Source organism: Pseudonaja textilis, chromosome 3, assembly GCF_049901715.1.
Source record: "Pseudonaja textilis isolate UNSWEBS1 chromosome 3, rPseTex1.2, whole genome shotgun sequence".
NCBI lineage: Eukaryota > Metazoa > Chordata > Lepidosauria > Squamata > Elapidae > Pseudonaja > Pseudonaja textilis.
In genome coordinates, this window is record NC_141992.1 from 88,194,731 (window position 1) to 88,218,002 (window position 23,272).

The following is a 23,272-nucleotide window of genomic DNA, read 5'->3' on the forward strand; positions in this document are numbered from 1 at the left end:
AGGGGTTTTTTTTCTTCTTAATAAATTTACAAGTCATTTCTAAAATTCTGTTTTTACTTTGTCATTATGGAGTACTGAGTGTAGATTAATGAGATAAAAAGTTCCAAAGAACATTTTATTGCTAGAGAAGCCCTGTAAACATGCTAGAAATAAGAGTTCAAGTCTATTCATTCTCATTCATAAATAAATAAATAAACAATGAGATCCTCTCAAAAGGGAGGAGACATGTAATTCTGCTTAACAAACTTTTTGAGGCAAATCCAGTGCAATCTGCAAATCCTTCATGTAAATCCCAGAAGGGCGAGTTAGTACTGCCAATGATATACATCTAAGTAAGTGTACGTTGGATTGTAGATTTGGATGCAATTTTTCCTGAGACATGTGACTATAAAATAACAAAAGGTTAAGCATATATACAGATTTGCCCAGATTTAAATCATGTCGATGGGTTCCCAGAGGAGCAGGATTTCTTCAGTTTCTTCTACTTCCAGAACTCCAAAGGCATTAAACATTTAGATTAGCTTGACAGTTGGTCCAAATATATTTCTTCCCATTGGAAGCAGTAAGAGGAAATATTTTTCCCAAATAAGAAAAAAGACAGTGACAATGTTTTTATCCTGCCAGTCTTGTTACCAAATGGGCATCTGAAGCTTTTGGAGAAGAATTTGAGAGTTCTGTTCAAACAATAGGAACATTCTGCCAGGAGCAGCATGAAATGACAATTTTTAAAAGGCACATTATAAAAACCATAAAGGTATTTTCCTTATTCTCCATTTGTTCAAAAAGAAGGTAAGATTGAATGTCAGCATTCAGTAAAATGAAAAAAAAGTGAGTACATTTTATTAGTTATGATTTTTTTTCTCAATAGTATTACCTCGGGTCATATAGAACTGAAGTAACTTTAAATGTGAAAACACTATGGAGAATATAAGATATTTTACAAAATGTTGCAAAGAAAGTTAACAGGAACACATTTCTACAGTTCCTTGTTAAAGCCAAGCCAGAAATCCAAATATATTAAACACAGAAACACTGAACAAATCTATCCAACAGAACAATATCATGCAGCAGAATTACTGGCATAATAGTTGCACTTTTAAGACTGAAAGCTTCTTTTTAAGGTGCTATATAAATAATGTAAGTTACGCTATAGTACAAATAATCTTTCTAGACCTTTTTTCACTAACATCTCTATTTTCCCCTTTTAATTCTTAAACTAGCTGATTTTCTATACAATGGTCTTTAAGCCCTTGCATTGTGCTTGAAACATTACCAGAAAACTTTTCCACACTGGTTATTTCCTTCTGCTTTTAATCTCAAAGTAACTGTAACTGATACAAGCAGCACACGTCTTAATAACAACCTGTACATTTAAGAGCCGTGTGTTTGTGTGTGAGAGACAGAGAAAGGATGGAAATATGAACTCTATACTGGGGTTTCTTAGAAAGGTTAGATATTATGATCTATAACATTTTCCTTGAAGACACTATCCATCTTCCCTGCACTATATTCAATACAGGTGCTTTTTAAAAAAATATTCATTTTCACTGATTTAGACCAATGTGTGTTTTGGAACGGATGGGGGCGGGGAGAGATTTGAACTTGATGTACTGAAAAAGCAACTCTTACAACACATTTCATAATGTTCTACAATCTAAAAGAATTCCATTATTAATATGGACTTTTACAGGCAGAGAAACTCTATTTAAATATATGGTTGTACACCAAACAGAAGTTAAGAATACATTATATTCCATCCAACTTTAAAAAGACAAACTATTCATGCCTACACAAGATATACCAATCAGGTCCAGAAACTTCTAATGGACACAATGATAGTAAAAACATCTGCATTCATTCTAGAGATTTCCCAATTCTACTAAGTACCATACAACTGTCATGAGAGCAGCCTGGATAGTTGTAATTAGAGGGGAGATTAACTCTGTCCTCCAAAAATGATGATATGGTATTTCAAAAGCAGATGTACTACTGTCTCAATTTCAGAGCCTGAGCAGAGACACCAATGCTTCATAAGGAATACTATCGTATCTTTCTATCAACACCAACGAGTTAGGAACATCCAAATGTGACAATATAAATATCCTGTGAGACAAAACCAATAAATGATACAGATACTGGGGGGGCTGTAAAATGGGACTCTATTAACATTGTAGCAAAGATGAAAAATGATTTTTTTGTGGTAAAATTCTCTGCTTGACTTCTTTCCAGGTTTAAACCAAGTGTAGCATGGGTGGGGGGGGAGATAAGTGTTTTACAGTGAACCATGTCGTCCATTATTTGTTTCTTACAACAAGACTGGTATCTGTCAGGACTCATTGGGATAGTAATTCATCTCCCCAAAATTTGTTTAAGCTAATACTTCAATTAGCTCAGACAAGAGAAAGGCACAGATTGGGTAAACTTTACAGTGTTAATGAGCCAGAAGTCAGCAAAATACTGGCTTTGGCAAATAGCCTCTTTTCTTACTTGCTTTAAACAGAAACCGTTTCAAGCAATGCTACCTGCACTTCTCCAGCCATTGACTAAGACATAACATCTCAGTCTCAATCCAAAGTGAATAAAGTATATATTTGTAAGGGGAGGGGGAGATGAGTAGCAACTTCTGCTAAGTGGCCTGAAAACTTAACTCTCCCTTGAAAATGCCTTTAGAAGTAAAGTTTTGTTTTTTTCAAACAGAGCTCAGCTGGTTTACACCTACCGATCAACTTAATACTTCAGAAAAGTTGATCACGAATGTCATCTCCTTTTAATTCCTTTAGTAAAGGGCCTGAGAATTTTGTAAAGAGGTCTAACAACAAAGGGAAGTTTTCTCCTCCTCCTCTGTCTCCCCTACACCCTATTTTTGGCAAACGCAAACTATTTTGGATTCGTTGGCAATTCTCCGCAAGACACAATGTGTATTTGTTGTTTTCAGTGCAACGCTTTAAAAACTGCATAGCGCTCAGAAGTCAAATTCCCACGGACTTCAGCGGGGTTCGTTCCTGGGTAAACAAATCAAGGCTTGCAAAACCTGGCACCATATTCATCGCGGGGAAAAAAAAAACCATCTCTCTGCTAGCCTCAGCCTGATAAGGCTGGGTTCAATACCGAAACCGGTCTGCGGCCCTAAGGCCTGCGCCTTGCCTTAAAACCAGGATGGGGGAGCAAGAACCAAATTCGGACTCGGGATAACTCCGCTTCCAGCCAATCAGTTGCGGATGCCGCTCCCAGGAAATCTGGGGAGGAAACCCCTTCGCGTGCCTTCCTAACTACCTTACTTACTAGCTGCTTACGACTTCATGCTAATTCTTCTCTATCGGCTGCCCGTTCTCGTTTTCTTACTAAAACCCCAAACCAGCCCCAGCCCGGCACTCTTTCTCGTTTTTCAAGCTACTGTCCCCAGCCGGCTGCACTCTCGCAGGAAGTCCTTTCTGAAAAGCGCTGCCGGCTGGCGACACTAGGGGCTGAAAGAAGGAAGAGAGAGAAGAGCAAAAGAAAGGCGAGGAGAGCCGCTCTCGTCTCCCGCGAAGGCGCCTTTCCCCTCTTTCCAGAAAAACTAGTCCACAGACCCCACCCTTTCCCCCTCCCTCCCGTCGGTCACCACGTGAGCCAGGAAAGCCGGGCCACCGTCTCGGAAAACGGCAAGCGACAAGAACGACTACCTACCGCCCGAAGAGCGGCGAAGGGCGCCAGCTGGGACGGACGAGTCGCGGCGGGGAGGGAAGGAGGAGTCGGGGAGGCTCAGCAATAGCGCACGCGTCACGGGGTGCCCGGGACTCGCGCGCTGGGTCGGCCCGGAGTGGCGTTTGGGGAGGGGCGACCGGGGGTGGGGGAGGGCGGCTAAAAATGCCCCGGCTTGGTAGCTACGGAAGCAGAAGCCTTTCGAGGCCCGGAAAGTTCTTGGTGTGTGAGGGAACTGAACTTCGGTTTTTGCTCTGAAAGAGTCGCACTCCTGGATTGTAGCCGCCCCCGGCCGCGCGCTTCTTTTCTTTTTCGGATATCCCCTCTTAAGGGACGGCTGCGGTGTTGATTTCCTTTTCTGAAATTCGTGGGAGTCGTGACGTAATTCGGAATTTCTCGCGAATGCTTATCCAGGAAGACGGTGGGGTTCCGCTTGCGGAGCTTCGTTAAGAGGGATTGAATGTGGACGCTTCCAACCGAGCGGGACCTTGAGCTGGATGACCTAATATGATCTCTTCCAGTTTTTGATTTTATACAAATGAAAATTGGAAAGGTCTTCAGTAAAACCTGGACCTTTCACATTTAGAAACGACTGATGGCAAGGGACTGATAGGCTATGCACACAGCCCTTTGCAAACAAATCATTTGTATATTGTTTACACATAATTCCGCCCATTGACACTCCTGTTATATATCAATTATTGCTTCCATAAGCTACAGTCTAATGAAAATCCTTATCTGCAGCATATCTCAGCCTGGTAAAAATGGTTTAAAGGATTTCTAAACAAGGTGACAACTTTTGACTAGTTTTCTGTAAATTTTACATCTTGACTTGTTTTGCTTCAGAAATGTTATCTTTCTTAATATGTGTAAGGGACAAAGATACCACAGCTGTCCCTCTTTCATTCCTCTGCTGGTATACTTATGTATCTTTGCTTGAAATGTAAATGAATTACTAAGAAAGCCCTTCTTAATTGAAGATCAATCTCAGGATAAAGGAGTTGTCCTTTATCTTTCTTTCTTGAATACTTTCTTGAAGCATCTCTCAACAGTAGGACTTACCAAAGGATACTGATAATTTTGTAGCCATTGACCCCATATCCTTCCCACTAACATATAAGTCAAATTAATATGCATTCTATGATTTGTGTATCAAGGGTACACAAAATACGTGGAACATATTGCATGAGCAGTGCTGACTACTGCTTATGTAAATGTGCATTAATGGAAGCTTTACCCAAACACTCTGTGGCAATGGAAATGTGAAGGATGCTATATACCAAAGAGAGTACTTGAGACTCTTGAAGTAGATAAATGGCTTGTAAACTTCCCTTTGCAGCATTCTGGAGGCTGCTTACCAACATTCACGGGAAGCTTTGTCTCAGCACTTTGTAATATGGGGAAAGTATTGCGAACTCTACATACATCTGCATTATTATAATTTTATTTATCCAGGTTCTAAATAGTAAATGGATATGCTGAATTCTGAAATACAGGATTGGGTAGTTAGATCCTACTCTGTTCCTTCCAAATCTCTACCCATATGGGCATTAACTCCAGTAACCTTTGTGGGGGTGGCAATGGGGCAGAACAAACGCTATATCCCTATGGATCTGACATCTACAGTAGTTATGCAGCATTATGTCTATTTGACGCAATTGTTAGAACCTTTGATTTACATTCATACAAATAAATAAAATTTCTTTCCTCTTCAAATTTTTGTGAAACACCTTGTGTGATGAGTTCAAGGATACAAAATGACCTAGAAACACACTTCTATTTCTGTGTCTAATAGAGGCGTTCAAATACTTTTGAAAACTATATATTTATGAGTCTAATGTGTCGTTTACTTCAGTTCAGAAAACTGAATAATGGCCAATGTAGCTGTAATTTTAAGAGATGGGTCAACGCTGCATTTTTCTGCTAAACAGGAATACTAATATTAAACACCTATGGAAGGTTGACTTATATTTTACCTTTATTAATAATAGAGTAAGGCAATATATATTAAAATATGCATCTCTCATTTGTTGTATTTATTTTGCTGAAATAAATATAATAAATAGATGTATGTTTTAAATTCTTTCACTGTTTTACCAGGTATAAGAAGGACTTCTGGTTAATTGGAGAACTTTATTACTGTACTTCTCATGTTACATAAAAAGAAATTTCCCCCCCCAGAAATAGCTTTCTTTGCTTTTGTGAGGAACTGTCACAGAGAATCCAAAGGGGTTCCTGCCTGATGCGTACATGTTGTAGGCAAGCCTGTTGAATCTTACTTCTATAGGCCAATAGAACTACACAGATCCATTTTTCCCTCTCAAATGAGTGAGAGATCTGTGGCTCTCTAGGTACTGAATTCCATTTTCCATTAGATGTCACAACCAATTATGAGAGTTTCTGAGATGTTTTTCATTGAAATCTGCAAAATTCCCCAAACCCCTTACTAAAATTTTATAGATAGTCCTTGATTTACGACCACAATTGGGTCCAAAATTTTTGTTGCTAAGTGAGACATTTGTTAAATGAGTTTTGCCCCATTTTATGACCTACCTTGCCACAGTTGTTAAGTGAATCACTGCAGTTAAATTAATAACATGGTAATTAAGTGGACCTGGCTTCCCTGTTGACTTTGTTTGTGAGAAGGTTGCCAAAGGTGATCACATGACTCGGACCCTGCAACTCTCATAAATATGAGTCAGTTGCCAGGAGTCTGAATTTTGATCACATGTGAGAATTGTTTCAACGAACACTGTGGGAATGCTGCTAGGGTCATAATTGTGAACAATGGTCATATGTCATTTTTTTCAGTGTCATAACTGAAATGGTCACTAAATGAACTCTTGTAAATTGAGAACGATCCAGAAAGATGGCTGCTTCCTTACTGAACATCGCATTGTTGGAACAAAGAGTGGTAAGGACGGTTGAGAAGATTATAGGATGCTTACTTCCTGTTATTCAGGATACTGCTTATAAGCGCTATGTGCTTAGAGCTCAAAGCATTGTTATAGACCCTGCACACCCACTTTACGGTCTGTTTCTGTTGCTTCCCTCTGGGAGGAGGTTTCAAAGTATAGCAGGATTACTAGATTCTGTAGCAGCTTTGTTCCTTAGGCCAGGAGTCACCAACCTTTTGAACTTCAGGGACCACCAATCTCATAATTTTAAATCCCGCGGACCACTAATATGAATTTTGACTGACGGTGGCTTTCTGATGTTGGTGGGAAAGTCGGTCCCGTATTCCAGAGCTGCAGTAGTCACAGGACTGGCCCTTTGGTCATCCCGGAGCAGCTCCTCCAGTCCATGGCAGGCCGGTGCACCCGGGTGGAGGAGCAGCTGCTCCAGGATGACCAAAGGGCCAGTCCTGTGACTATTACAGCTTTGGAATATGGGACTGACTTTCCCACCAACATCAGCAAGCCACCCCGGGGCGGATTTCCCTCCCCACCATTGGTCTTACCTTCCAGTTCCAGTTCTCATGGCTCTACTCAAGGTAAAGTTTGCACTCGGCCCCGAAGGGGTGGGCCATGTGGGCGGTGCAGCCTTTTGTTCCCACGCAACCTGGATTAATTGCTTTGCGGGGGTGCTTTGTGGGGGACATTTCTCTGCAGACCACCAAAATTTTCTCATGGACCACCAGTGGTCCCTGGCCCCCTGGTTGGTGACCACTGCCTTAGGCCATTCATCTTGTAAACTTCCAGAATTCTTTTTTTTTTCCCACCATGTATATGTATACATTCAAACTAGACATTTCTCTGTATCATACATGTGTGTATGTGGGCATATGCATAATGGTTATCTTTTGAGAGCTGAATGCAATAGCATTTCACTTTAATGTATGCTGTTTAGTGCCCATTTAAAGTGACAATAAAGTTTTTATTCTAATGTTTGCTCATAGAATTTTTCAAAAGTGGATTGGATGAATTTATGGGAGAGATCTAGTCTTCTGGAACATGTTCACAGGACCTTGCTATGTTCATTAAAATGATGAACTGCTCCTGTTTCATATGTATGCAAGCATCACTCTATCTACCTTGCTTTGGTATTCTGTCCCTCCCTTGCCTGCCTCTCCCATAGATACTGCTGGTCTTGAGAAACAAAATGCTGAACTAAGATGACCCTTGCGAGGCTATTATTATGTACTTATTTCTGGACTCATCACTGTTGTCTCAGTGGCTGTGAATGTTTATGTCCCCGTTTAGACTGATACACCAGCCTGGAGAGGCTCCACCTGGAGAGACACATCCTTGCAAAACACTCCAATGACTTCTACCTGGATTATTGCAATATGCTGAACTGGGATTGTGACTGCAAATGGCTTCAAAAATCTCAATTACTTCAAAACAGAGCTGATGAACTACTAATGGTTGGCGAGTGCAATCAAATGCCCCTGCATTGCAGCCCACCAGTTTTCACTGCATATCCGGGGCCTATCCAAAGTACTTGTACTTGAAGATTTAGATGGCTTAGGATCAGGATCCCTTAGGATACTTAAAAGGGCATTTCCTTCACCTGTTTCTACTTGGACAGTGAAATTTTTGTCACTTCTCCAGGTTCCCTACACAGGAGTTCTAAATCTTTTTGTGCCATGGCTGTCTTTGAGAGCAAAATCTACGAGCTCCTTTTTTATAAATACATATTCAAATGTTTAAAATACATGGATGCACATTTATTATAAAGGAAATTAATAATGTTCAAGTGTAGTTATCAAAGCATTAAAAATAACCAATGTGTCATACAGAAATATATATGCTTTATTAATGCATTAAATCAATAACAAGGCAAGCTAAATTTCCGCTGAGTTTAGTGAAAATAAAGTTATAATTTTCCCCATCCAAAGGCATGGATCCCTTGAAATCTATCTAGAATAAGGATCTGTGTCCTAGAAAATGTGCTAAAGTAGGGAGAGGCAAAAGAAAGAACATCTTTATGCCCTATTTCAAAAGTTTACCTGCTGACTCCATTATGAACTTTTTGACTGCAGGCAAATACCTTTCTATTTCTGTAATTCCTTTTACCGTAGTGATAGCAAGTTTGAGTGAGCTCTATCTCCTGTTATGTGACTGTTGTTATTACTGAGGATCTTATTGCTTTGTCTAAGGCTGCTGTTTTTTTTGTTTATAACATTTTAATGTTGCAAATCTGATTATATGAAGCAAATGTCTTTTAAACTATAACAGAATAAACAGTCAATAAATGCACACATTCTATAGATTATTTTATTATATTTTAATATGTATGTGCTTTGCTCAAAGGGTTATTGGTAATAGCTAGTTTGTATATTGTATAACTAACATAACATAGTATAGTACAATTCAATACGGTAGACATTCCAAGTGAATACAGAACATGAAACTAGTGGACAGCCCCTTTTGAACTTTCCAGTTATAGTCATTTATGCAAAATCACAGCAAGTGTCAATGGAAGACTTTTATCTAACTTTTAATATTGCTGGAACAAATGTCCATCTGGGTTCAGTTCCAAGTGGGAAGAAAGACACTGGAAACAAGGAGACTGCTTGGAAGAATGGTTTAATATGGACAGGACCACATGGTTTTGAGGTCCTTGGCAAAAACTGAGTACATGGGTGAGAGAGGAAGAGAGATTTATACCCTCTGTTAGGCTTTGAACTTGCTTCCTGTTCCTGCGGCAAAAATGTATCCTGATTGGTTGTCAGACTTCCATGGGGCCATGCAGGGGTAACTTTGTAGGCTGTCTTGAGTCCCAGGGTTGGTTGAATCTTGCTGATGATGTAAAGAGGGGGCTTTGGGCAATTCCTATTATGGCTTAATGGCTTTGTCCTGTTTTGGATCTGAGTGAGGGCTAATCCTATCATGTCCTGATGGTGAAGGTCTTTTGTGTTGTAGATAAGTTGGCCCAGCCTTTTGTCCTGTAGATAAGCTGGCACCAAAATATCTGCTGGGGCTGAGTTTCTGTGTCCCTTAAGATTTCTATTTCTCTTTTAGGAGAAATATTCTGTTTTTTTAATATTTCCTAGAATATTTCATTCTTCTGGGAGAGGGGTAGGTGCTAACTTTCTACACTACAGAATACTTGCGAGTAATTTATAGCAGTTAAATATTTTTTTCTCTACAATAGTTTTACATAGTAAGAAATCACAGTGTGTTCTGCCTTTGGGGATCTAGAATTGAATCAGAAACTTAGCTCTCTAAAACATAATTTGTTTAACCATGTTTAACAAAATCACAAATGACAGAATTCATGCAACATGCAATTCTAAAACATACAGTTTGCAAATCACAATGGGTGATTAAGATGTTAAGCCAAAACAAAATGATACCCATTATGCCTTAACAGCAAGATATGAATCCAGCCACAAGTCCCTTTATGGAAATTAAGCTATGAATGCAACTTTCCTGGGTAGAAATATCTTGGCAACAGAGATCCCAGCCATCTGTCTTAATTGTTATCCAGAGATTTATGAAAGTTGCATATTATTTACAGACATAAAACAATAGGTAAAGTTAGGTAGCTTTTCAATATTCTCCAAACATCTTTTTTTTCAATGAACAAGATATTGCTCTTTCTATTGAGATGTTTATAGCATTATAAACTGTTTAGTTGCCAGATAATTTCACTTCTCTATCTAGTCAATAACTATACATTTATTTGACCTTGACCAGTTGCACAGGACCAAGTTAATTAATCAGCTGAAGGAGTAGCGAAAGAAAATATGTTTCTGAGCAGAAGATAGTATGATATCTGTATGAAGATCATTTGACTATTGTTTTTGTATTTTGTTGGATCTGCTGGTTCTAGTTCAATCTAGAAATTCAATACTCGCCATTTGTGCAGTTTTATCAGCACCAATAAATGGAGTATAGCACTGGATTTTTAAAGGAGGCTGTCAGCTGATGTACCATTCAATGTATCATCTGTTCTTTAACAGCATTATTTAATGTTCTATTATTTTAATGGCTCTTTTATCTTCAGTAAGTAATAATCACTATTAAATCTATGAAAGCAAAGAAGACTTCTGGCTCAGATGGTTTTCCTATCATTGTATAAGACTTTTATCCAAAAAAAAAATGTTCCAATGTTGTATGTGATAAAATGTTGGTTTGATTTAGCAAAGGAGGGAAGATAAGGTTGAGTTATTAAAGAAAAAGGTATTTGAGTAGTGGGAAAATAGAAAATGTGGTGAGAAACCCCACATAACGCTGCCTTAGAGCAATGCATTAGGTATAAGCTGAGGTAGAGAAAGGCTTCAACAGGCTTTCAAGATTTTCTTACAATATCCAACCATATTAAAGTGCATTGTAAGTGTACTAGCAATATCTGTTTCCTGATTTTGCTACTTCAAAGGACTGACATTGTTTATAATGATGCCTTTTTGAACAAAGCTTCCCCAGGTTTCCTTGCTGAGGCTTACATAAACCCAACTTTAAAGGCAAGTAAAAATTCAGCTCATTATACAAACCATTTCCCAAGCCCCTTGTTCAATGTTGATGCCAACATTTTGATAGCAGCACTACACAGGCAACAGACAATATTACCTTTGATAGGTCATCTTGCACAAATTGTTTTTATAAAGGGATAATAAGCATAATATAGTAATAGATTATTAATTGATATTTTGGACATGAATTCAAAAAAATTGGCAGCTGTGGTCACAGTTTGAAATAAATGATAACAAATTTCCAGGGCATTATGGAGGAAAGTAAATATTGTAAAAATGGATTTAGTTTCAGGATTGATTATACTGAGAAGTATTCTATTGTTAAAAACTTGGAAGTATTTTAAGCAAATTGATGAATTATTAGAATAACGCCTCCATCCAAGCTTTGTCCTTGATTCTTCTTCTAAAAGCTCCTGGGTGCAGTTGAATTGTGTAAAAATGTGCACACATTGTGGGTAAAGCTTTGATAATCCTGCTGCTGAATGTAGAACATGCCCAGAAAAAGATAGTTGAAATTAACAATAGCAGAAAACTGAATGCAAAACCTCTTTGCTTTTCTTCAAATAGGAAAACACTGTTTCCATTCATTTCATAATCCTATTATTCTTGATGAGTCTGAATATCTTGGCAGTTCATTCAGGGAGCACATTGATTGTCACATTCTTTCTTCCAGTCCTTTGTATCAGCCTTATATTAGGTAAGGTGGCAATCCTAAATATCAATCTCTTACTTCAGGCAACATGGTACAGTTGGCTTACAATGCAAGCTCCATCCTTTTCTATGCTTGTCTTGCCATACATACCATCTTCCCTGTTTTAACACACAGGAAAATCATAGATGTTATTGACCTGATCCCAACCTGATCCCATTAAATGTTTTAGACTTCTAGGGGCTACCTCTTTGGAAAAGGTTATACTATGCCTTTCATTTTTATGGAACAAATTAGCATCAAGCAAATAATTTTTCCCCAGATATGTGGGTAAGGATATAGATATAGGTATAAATCAGGTATATATTAAGATAACTTGCCTTAATTTCGAAATTCAACCATTTCTTCTAGATGCATGTCTTGTTCTGCCCTTTTCTGACAAATACATCTCAAAGGTAGGGGAAAAAACATTGTGCACAAGGCAAAACACAAACAAACAATGATTTTATGTCATTCATAGATGTCAAAGCTACAGGCTACACGCTTTCTGAAGTTGGTCTCTTTTAGAAGAGACAAGAGCCAGATGGATTATTTTTTGAAGAATGTGTGAAAATGATTTTTTAAAATTATCTACTTACGTAAGGCTCCTAGTTAATCACATCAATTTAATTATTTAAAAGGTTTATATGGCTGCCCATTTAGAAAGCACAACTCTGGACAGATCACAACAGCAATAAAAACCAAGAAACAATAAAAACCAAACAACCAAAAGTGGCATCCTCCTTTGATGCATCCAACTCAGCTGTCAGCCTGGGAAGCCATTTTTCTTTTGGAGCTTCTAGACTGCCACATTTAGTACCTGGGAATTTGGGACAGGTTTTTTTAGGAGCATGTTTAGCCACAACAACATTCTTTCTAGGAAAGTCAAGGTCGGTTCACCCTGCACCTGGAGGGGAATTATCTGGGATAGTCTCCGGATGGGACGAAGACATGATTGGGCCATGTGATGGGCTGATGAAAGCAGGGGACGGAACTTTGATTCTTTTTTGGGGAAGGGAAAATCCAGAACTCTCACATTTGGGTTTTCCCAGATGTGCCAATATGACATCTCTAATAAAATGGAACTTTGTGAAGATGATTGTCTCGGAGTTGTCTGTTTTGGAGATTGTTACTTGGAACTTTGACATTCTCAAGCTGCATATTTATGACCTTTCAGAAACTTAAAAGGGTCATGGCTTGCCAGGTCTCATGTAGAACAATGTCCCACAAGGCAAAGGCCACAATTGAAAAGGCATACTTCCTAAATGGCAACATTTAAGAGAAGTAACCTAGTTCCTGCTCTATCCGAATGATGGAATTAGCAGATACTCTGAGGGAGAGTTGGTCCTGTAAATAATCTGGCCCTGTGCCACATAAGCTTTAAGGATGAAAAGCAGTACATTGAGTTGCATCTGGAAAGATGCTGGGAGCCTTTGCAGCTTGCAAAACAGATTTGCAATATGGGCAAAGCAAATGGCGCTGCACATACTAACAAATTGTAACTTCAAGGACAGTCCCATGGAGAGCAGATTGCAATAGGCCAACCAGATGTAAGTGACCATGAGCAAAGCTTCTCAGTTGGAATGGCACATACCATTCCATAACATCTTTTAAACACAGTCCACCTATAAAGGCAGACACTTTTAAAATTAACTTCTGTGCCCATTGATCAATAATATCCTTCAATATGTTCAATGTCAAAATATTTTGCTCTATTTTGTACTATTAAATCAAATTTAAGTGTTCTTTAATTTGATGTTGATGTTCCCATTTTGTCCAACTTTCAAAGTCCCATTCTACCAATATTGTGTGTGTGTGTGTGTGTGTGTGTGTGTGTTTTAAAACAATCAAAACAAAAGCAATTTTCTATGGGGAAGAGTCTTATATTTCCAAAAATATATTTCAAATCTATCTAGACCTTAAATCAATTTGCAACTTTCCAACATCAAAGTTGTAATCACCTTTTTGATGCTTATTTTTTTAATAAAAGTCCTTAACTTTGTATTAAAAATTTCATTCACTAAGGATTGAAGGAAGCTCACCAGTGTTTTCAGACTTGTCGATCCAAAGGTTCTTAACAGTCAAAAGGAATTCAATGAGCAATTTCCAATGTTGCTTGGGAAAGGAATTATGTGAATTTGGGGTCCCTTTGAAGGCACTGAATATGGTTTGAGTAAGATGGCTATTTCCTGATCTTCCACAGTTCCAAAGCAACCAGAGGCCATTGCCTTGTAGTCTTCTCGGGTGAAATAACTACCTGAAGCACTTCGAGTGATCTCAGGTCCTCCCCTTGTCTGGAGAGGGATTACAAAGTACTGGTCTACTCATCGACTCTTCATTCTGCCACCATTGTTGGCTTTGCTTTTAGCAGAGCCATCTTCAGTTCACCATTTCTTCCATGGAAGCCACCACTTTCAAGTTCCTTATTTCTCCTTTTTTTAAATCATCTCTCCTTCTATCTTCTCATTATTTGATGAAAACACACACACACGCACACACACACACACACACACACACAGAGGCTTCAAATGTACTGCAATCAGTGCCTTGGTTGGTATGAATGTTGAGTTTTTTAACATCCTATTCTTCACTGCCTAAAATATTGATTTGTAATTCCTTACTGGAATGATGGAGAACTTCATCTTGTGACAGGAGTTTAAGGGGTAGAATAAATGTCAGGGAGGTATGATATTGGTGAGAACTGAAATTGTCAGATTCACTCTACTTCTAGAACAATTTTTTATTATGCCTTGCACTGTTTACCCCATTCAGTAGGTTTTTTTTAAAAAAAGAGATTTAGAACTAAATGTTCTTAATTTGCAAGCTTCCTTTGTTGTGTTATCTTTTTCCTTCCACAAAAAGTTATTTTAAGGAGGCCAAAATCACAATTGTGCAACACATGTTTTGACAGTAGCACTTTGGGCAAGAGCATCACTTCAGTTCAATATCAGATCATCTTACACAGAAGTACAGATGTAATGAAAGGGGGTAAAAAACTTAAAATATTTCTGGTGGAAAGGATTTTAATTGGAATCCATTCTCACTGCTAGGAGAAAACCTTAGAACAAAAGAGACAAGATTATTCAGGATATGCATTTTTAAATATATCCAGGATATTTATTCTGGAAGAAGTCTTTGGTAATAACATAAGGAAAAAGGGAGATATCTTGGCTTCCACAAATAATAGTAAAAAAGGCTTCGTGGTTATTTACTTTTAATTGAAATAATTATGATTTTCTCAACCTTCTACGTCCACTTTTTTTTTTACAAAACCTTTAGCAGGTTTAATACCATTGATCATTTCAGAAACATGTTTTCTATCAAAAGTACATAATGACTGATCAAAATATTTTTAGCAACATGAAAACTTAAAAAGTAATTTATAAAACTGTTCCTTTAATGTCAATTTAGTCCTTTGGAAGTGAGACGGCTGTTTGTAGATTTCAATTTAATTTGTACATTGTAACATACATTTATTCATGCATACATACTTTAATAGACATAACACACAGCACTATCTTGCCACATATCTCTTTCCCCTCCCCCTTCTCTTTCTCTCTCTGTAGTATTGTTTACTATTACATTATTATATATCAAGATTTCTACATATAGGAATCTCTGTATACTATATCAATACCAAGACATGCCTGCTTCAAATAACTACACATAATTAATCTAAATACCAACTCTGGTACTTCATTTTTAAAATAAAATGTATATAGGCATTTATTTCTATTACAAAGTAAATTCACAGGATTAGAGGTATTCTAGGCAACATCATTCTAACTTAATTTTTATCCGCAATCTTGCTGGGTTCAGAGTAGTCATCATATACTATAGTATAAAGGAAATGTTCTTATTCTCCTTTTCTCCAGAGGAACTTTTTAAAATTCATCCTCCCTCTAACATCACTCCATTCTGGACTTTTAAAGTGTTTCTAAGCTTCCCTTAAAATGCTTTAGTTTCAAAGTTTTCTAGTTGCCACTACTGATTAAATACTACTGATAAGCTTTCCTTATGGTCACTGCTAGAATCCCCTTGCCATCATGCCATTGTGAGATTCACTGTGTAAACAGAGTCTGGTGAAAGCTGACTTGTTATATCCTAATATCTTCCAGATAAGCTGAGATTCAGCAACACAGTCAGATGTAATTTTTTTTAAAAAACAACAACAACAGTGTTTCCATATTCCTTCCATACAGTATTTCCAGGAATATAATCAGAGAAAGGTGTTTACCTTTTGAAATATCAGGTTATAATCTCCACAGTCCCTACCAACATAGTCATAGCTCATGTGGTTTCGGGGGTTATAAATATTATAATCCAACAACTCTGGAGGACAGCTGAATGAGAAAACCTACTGTAGAACATACTCATTACTTACAAATCATAGAAGTTAAGGAAAGCAACTTACACAAGGACTGTGCTTTGGGATACATCTCTGAAGAGGAAAGCTCCTTATATAATATATTCAAGCAATGTCTTCCAGACTGTCAACTTCAATTTCTGTGAGGTTTGATTCTGTCAAGTAACACACTTATGCTAAAATATTCTTGATGCTGGCATTAATCAATAACTATCACTGAAGTACATCAACCATGACAGTGAAAGAATAAAAACATTGTACACCTCTTGGAACTGTGGCTTCATTTTGGAAAAAAAAAGGGGGGGGGGAGTTCTAACAGCTAATGGAAGTTGCAGTAAGACAGCCTGATGCAACCTCAGAGACATAAAGTCCCTTCCATCATTGCATCAGGGAGAAAAGAAAAATGAAATTAAACAGTTAAAAAATGCTAGAATATTTTATAGTTACCCGCTATTGTTTATTATTTATAAGATTATAAGATGTTAGAAGCTTCAGGTACTGTAAAAATCAAAGCGCAATATAATAAAACACCAATAAAATTCTAAGTAATGACACAGATTTTTTTTCTAGCTGTATAATCTGGAAAAGTGGGTTTTAACTATATTTTGGAAGACTACAAGAGTAGAAGCTACTCTTGCCTTGAGGAGAGGCTGTTTAAAAAGAGGGGAGCAGCCACTGAGAAGACTTTCTTTCCAAATTGTGGGTTTTTCTTAACGTAACATTTTAATATATTGGCTTTTATTTGATTTGTTAAAATAGGGTAGAAATTTTGCATTAGACAGAAACTTGTTCATAGTGGCTGAGGAATTCTGGGAGATGATCTTAAAGTTGCCAGGCATTCCTCAGAAAATTGACCATGTTACTAAGTAGCATACAGTGGACAAATCCCGCACAGTTGCAAACTCCTGAGAGTTGCATGTACTATATACTGTGCAGAATTTACTTCTATGTAAATTCCCATCAAACACATTAGGGTGTGAGTTGATACATAAGTGGACAGCAGAGAGAAGTAGAGAGTCCAACACAAACTATGGGACATTTTTGTCAGTCTTTTCCCCCAGTTATGATGTAATATAGGTGGAATTATCAATCAATGAGACTATCATTAGCTCAGGTTTGTTCAGATTAGCGCTGATAATGTTACCTAGTTTGGGTGATGAAATGTCTGCAAGAGAACAACCAAGCTCAGAAAGCACCACGGACCCCTTAGGGGTCCTCAGGTGGGATTATATCTATATATTATTGGTGTGGGATTAATTTGAAATTTAAGGCTTTGAATTTAGAGATTGGTATGTTGTATCAAAGCTTGCCATGTTTGTATGCCATAATCGTTCAATTTTGATTTTCATATCTTCATACATTGTGAACTTCTCCAATTCCTTTCTTGCATTCTATTATCCTTTGGTATTACCCAGAGGTGGTATTCAGCAGGTTCTGACCAGATCTGGAGAACAGGTAGCGGAAATTTTGAGTAGAAACAGCAAATACCACCTCTGACGGGAGATTTTACAATAGTCTTCCCCTGCTATGCCCACCAAGCCATGCCCACAGAACCGGTAGTAAAAAAAAAAATTGAATCCCACCACTAGTATTACCACATCAATTATCCACACTTCCTTCTTTTCAACCAGTTAAATCTGCTGTGTTATGGGCCAAGACTTTATCACTTTGTATTGAGAAATCTCACAATGTTTTAGCCTGTTCATTTTCTACTATCCTTTCAGCAATATTGTGCCATAGCTCCTGCCCTTAATCAACAGCTTCTGCCATTGCTCCTGCCCTTTGAAACACTGTGCCTCCCAAGGTAAGATCTGCACCCACTCCTAGGCCTTCTGACAGGACCTGAAGAAATGGCTCTGCCAACTGGCATGGGGCCCCAGGTGGTTAATGGGCTAGATAAGACTCCATCTCCCTCCACCGCCCCATGTGCATCTTGCTCCCTTCCTACCCATCTTTTTAAATTTTAAGCTAATTTAATGTTATTATTTATTGTTTTTATTGGTTTTTAAGTATTGCAAGCCACCTAGATTCGGCAAGGTGGACAGCATATAAATTGAATAAATAAATAACAATATATTTTCCAACCATTTTTTCATTACCAGCACATGATAATTTATTACAGATGTTCCAGTTAATCATTTTGGTGACTGTGTTATTATTATTATCATTTTTTTCCCCTAAATAAGTAGTAACATTTAACTTTCTCTTATAACTTTTGGCTCATGGCTTTTCTCTCTTTGGCCATTAACTATCCCATGCACTGAAGCACATAAAAAACAAAGCCCATCAGTTTGCAGAGTTAGTTTCTACCCTGAAGTACACTGTCTGCTGTTTAACTTACTCACGAAATATCTTGATCCTCAGTAATCATTTCAAATGGAGATGGAAGAGAAGTATATAGCTAGACCTTTAACTTGGCTCTGTTAATAGGGTTGAAGAATATTAAAAATTACATGGACTTTATTTAATCATTTAATATGTCAGACAAATAAAAATAAAGAGGGCTCTTCATTTGTTCTAACTTCCCAAGAAAATGATGTTAACTGCTCCAAATATTGTTGATAATAATGTTTTTTACAAGTCCTCGTTCATGTTACAGGTACAATGGAAATATTCCTGGAGTGGAAGAGGAAGCACACAAATAATAGTAAGTAGAAAAATCATTAGCTACATTTTTTTAAAAAAATCAGAATTGTGTATCCGCCATGCATCAAAACTTGCTGAAGAACCCAAACTGAACATGCAACAAATAAGTAGAAAGGCCCTGGAATAAAACTAGGAAAATAATTTAAATTTAAACTTTTAAATGACCATCATTCTGAAATACTTTAGCAGAGTAGTAGGAACCCATTGATAACTATCTTGTGAGCAAGGTACCTTTATTAATGAATTATTGTCAGTTCTAGAAATAAATTTCAGAGACATTACAGCATGCTGAGAATTTATCAATTTTCTTGTTCATTATAAACAAATAGTGTTTACCTACTACATCCACAATCATAAGTAAGCAGACATAAGCTATATTTATTTCTGACATTCCATCATTAGGATTTTTTAAAAAGATGTCTGAAGCCTCTATATAATAAAATTACCATAGTAAGAAAAATATTTTTTGTTCTCAAAAAGCAATAAATGATGGGCTGATTAAAGATGATTAATGAGTTTATGCTTCGATGTTTCCCTTTGTTTCCTTGTTTAAAAAAGCACACACACAATGAAATATATTTATCATGTCAAAAAAATTAGTTTTATGGCATACAAATTTTATAATTGGATGAAAAATAATACTATTGCCACTGAAAGAAAGCTGTTAGCACATAATTCATTATAGGGAATCCAGCATTTTAAACACATTAGAAGATCTCCATAGCTGCATAGTGATTTTAGACTCTGGCTCTCATGTGTTTTGTCCTTTCAGTCAGACATTCAGATGAATCAAGAAGTAATTTGAAAGTAACATTAATAAAATTACATTTGGTATTCCTGGCCATTTCAGCTGCAACCACAAGCCTAGATATCAAGGGCAGATGAAGGTTGTACTGGTTTGCCAGTTTAATTGGGGGCAGGGGGCAGCCAAGAGCCAGCATAAATAAGGAAAATGGTATGCAAGTAGAGGGCAGTGAAATTCCCAGAAGAAATTATATTTTGAGGTTTGGAGAGAAAGGTGCCTTTTTTGGTGGTTTAAGCTTAAAATAAGGCATATACAATTAACTTGTTAATCATTTTCTTGATTCCCAATGCAAAAAAAGAAAAATTTCTCCACTGATCAGGGTTTTCCATCCAAAGATGTAATTTCTTAGTACCATGTTTCCCCCAAAATAAGACCCTATCTTATATATTTTTTTTGCCACCAAAAAGGCACCAGGTCTTATTTTCGGAGGAAGTCAGCCACTGACTAACCTCACTTGCATACATTGCCCCGGCCTCCTTTTCATTGTCAGAGTCCTTCAGGAACTACTTCTGCAGCCGGCAAGGCCTCTGAAGGCCTCTGCAGCCGATAACAGAGCTCCATAACGATCTGGGGCTCTGTTATCAGCTACAGAGGCCTTTAGAAAAGCCTTGCTGGCTACAGAAGAAATGGGTTGGCAAGGCAGGTGTTGGGGTGTAAGAGGCCTGGCTACAACTGTCCAAAGGTAAGTAGTAGGGCAGCTCCACTCAGCCATCCCCACCCTAGGTTAATTTTTACCCATGCACTCTAGATTGTGTGGGATCTTAATTAGGGCTTATTTGGGGGGTAGGGCTTATATTGGGTGCACGTGTAAAAAAATCAAGCTAGGACTTACTTTCAGGGTAGGTTGTATCTTCAGAAAAACAGGGTAGGTATGTGTATTTTTGTTTCCCTGTGTAATAATACATTCATGTTTCTACCATAGAAACAATTTTTGCCACAATATGATTACACATGTTGTTAGAGATTTATATTACTATGGTTTTGTATAAGCCTATTTATCAATAGGCTTGTGGCATTGAAACCTAAGAGCAAGTTATCCTTTCAAATCTAACTTAGTCCTTGAAGGAAAAATAAAATTTTGGGACATATTATACATGGAATAATAGTATGCTTCATTGCTACAAACATGACAATGGAGAAAAAGAAATGGAGGTGAGTTGGATCTTAGTAAGAAAAGGCATCTAGACCATGTTTGACAAACCATAATCATCAATAGTATTAAAAGTTTTGGAATTTAGCCTTTGCCACCATTTCTCTCATACATACATATACATGTGTGTCAGAGGTGGTATTCAGCAGGTTCTGGCCAGTTCTGGAGAACCGGTAATGGAAATTTTGAGTAGTTCAGAGAACCAGAAAATACCACCTCTGACTGGACATTTTACACGATCCTCTCCCTGCCACACCCACAAAGCCATGCCCACAGAACCGGTAATAAAAAAATTTGAATCCCACCACTGATGTGTGTGTGTGTGTGTGTGTGTGTACTGTCTTTAACAAAATGAAAGTGAAAGTTATGGGTATGAGAGAGGAGAAATAAGATCAAGAAAAACTGATGATGAATTAATGGACTTAATATAAAAGAGAAAAATAAGTTTAAATAAAAGGCAAGCTATGACATGGTGTACAGATGTGAAAAAGCAAATATGATTTGTAAGGGTAGAAAGGAATGAAAAGATAGTTCAGGTGAGCTATGTGTAAACAAGGTTAAGCTATATTTCCTTTCCTGTTTATTACCTCATGCCTTTAATTTCTTTTGCTTATTATTTTTAGTTCTTTTCTGTGCTATGCCTAATGTTGCTTACCCCAAATATATATGTAAATATATCATTATCCACAATCTGCTAATAATAAAACAAGTGAATAAAAGCAGCTAAAGGCTGAAAAGGTGAGTTCAATTTTCATTTTAACCACATATTCACAATAAAGAGGGGGATATTTCTCTTGAATATAAAAATAGCATAGTATTTTTTACCACTGGAAAGAATCACTGAAATGTTATCAAGCAAGCTAGTAGTGAGATGAATGAATTGGTATCCCTGTCTATTTAAATGAGATTTATCTCCTTCACTTATTCTCATGAAAATATCCCCACAGCAACCTCTTTTAGTTTTTAGATCAGCTATTTATGCAGTATAGGCAATGATATCTCTAACAAAGGCCCAGAGGAAATTAGTAAGTCAGTCAGCCTCCCTTCTCTGGAGTCACAGAATCATCAATAATTCAGCAAACGTTGTATTTAATATCACATTTAGGTAATTGGCCACATTCCGCTGAAAAGAACAGCCTTGATGTTGGAAAGGATTGCTGTTCTGGTAGTAGAAGTGCCGATTTTGCAGCAGTGTTTTTAAAGTGGTGCTGCCTCAACTAGTTTACTTATTTCTGGAAGTGCATTATTTAAAACTAGTCATTGTGTGTGTGTGTGTGTGCGGGAGCGGGAAGCATGACCTATGTGTGGGATCAGATGAAGTTTTTGCTAATAGTGTGGACACAGCTCAACAGAGTGCAGCAGGCCCTTTGCTATTTAGGCTATTTAGCAAGGAGAGCCAATTACTGGCTAACAAGATCACCACTTATTCATTACATTTGGACTCCCATCTTAGATACACATAGGAGATGCAGCAAAACTGAACTGAGATTTGTTTTCAGATGAACAAGCAAAATTTTGCCATTTTAGTTTCATGGAGAAGAAATAGAGTATATCCAGGCAGATGGATAATAACAAGTTTAAAGACATTCCATAGTGTTCCCCTTCACATTTTTACATATATTTCATTATCATAGTGGTGTTTTATTCTGATTTGGGTTTTTTTTTTTACAGATGCAAACACAATTAAGCCTCTTAGGAATGTAAGAAGTTGCTTTATCTATCAATCTTCAAAACTGAAATCCAAAACATAGGTCTCTTATTGTATCTTATGGTTCTCAGCAGCCCCCTATTTAATTAAATTAATAGCTATTCTGGAAGAAGTTGTCCGACAATTTTCTTTTACTATTTTAATTTATATATCATTGTTTTCATGAAAACACACCTGTGACAACAAAGAACCATAAACTAAATGTAAAAAAAGAATATTGTGTAAGTGCAGATAAAACAACATAAGGGAAAGGGAAAGGTTCCCCTCACACATACCTGCTAGTTGTTTCTGGCTCTAGGGGGCAGTGCCCACCTCAAAGAGCCAGTGCTATCCGAAGACGTCTCCATGCTCATGTGGCCAACATGACTAAACGCTGAAAGCGCATGGAACACTTCCCATCAAAATGGTCCCTATTTTTCTACTTGCATTTTTATATGCTTTCAAACTGCTAGGATGGCAGAAGCTGGGACCAGTAATGGGAGCTCACTCCATTATGAGGTGCTAGGGATTCGAACCACCGAACTGCTGACCTTTCTGATCAATAAGCTCAGAATCTTAGCCACTGAGTGGCCAATTAAAACCAAAACCTTTTGAAAAGACACAGTGAAAAAGTATCAGCAATAATGATAAAAGAATTTGTTTAAACTGTTGCTTTCTAACAAGGGAAATAGCATAGGACACATATGCTAATACTTGTTGCTTTTATATTTTACATATTATTTATTTATTTATTTTGTCAAAAGCTTACAATACAATAGAAATAAGAATAAATATAAGTTTAAATATAAGAAATAGGAACTAATAATTG

At 37.3% G+C, this 23,272-nt stretch overlaps 1 protein-coding gene and 1 long non-coding RNA gene across 3 annotated transcripts in view; one reads left to right on the top strand and one right to left on the bottom strand.

The window, feature by feature from the left end:
• Window positions 1-3,782, bottom strand: part of NEK7 (NIMA related kinase 7) — a 62,061-nt gene extending 58,279 nt beyond the window's left edge. Inside the window, exon 1 of one of the 2 annotated variants that reach the window (XM_026700459.2) lies at window positions 3,667-3,782. The gene's annotated coding sequence lies outside the window, so the exon portion shown is untranslated. Of the gene's footprint in view, window positions 1-3,601 lie in introns of both variants that reach the window. The other variant, XM_087930306.1, reaches the window with a different exon arrangement.
• On the top strand, window positions 454-21,787 carry LOC148126201 (uncharacterized). The gene is made up of 3 exons (XR_015742953.1): window positions 454-754; window positions 18,755-20,475; window positions 21,248-21,787. It is a non-coding gene; the product is annotated as an uncharacterized LOC148126201 (long non-coding RNA).
• Window positions 21,788-23,272: the final 1,485 nt, after the last annotated feature.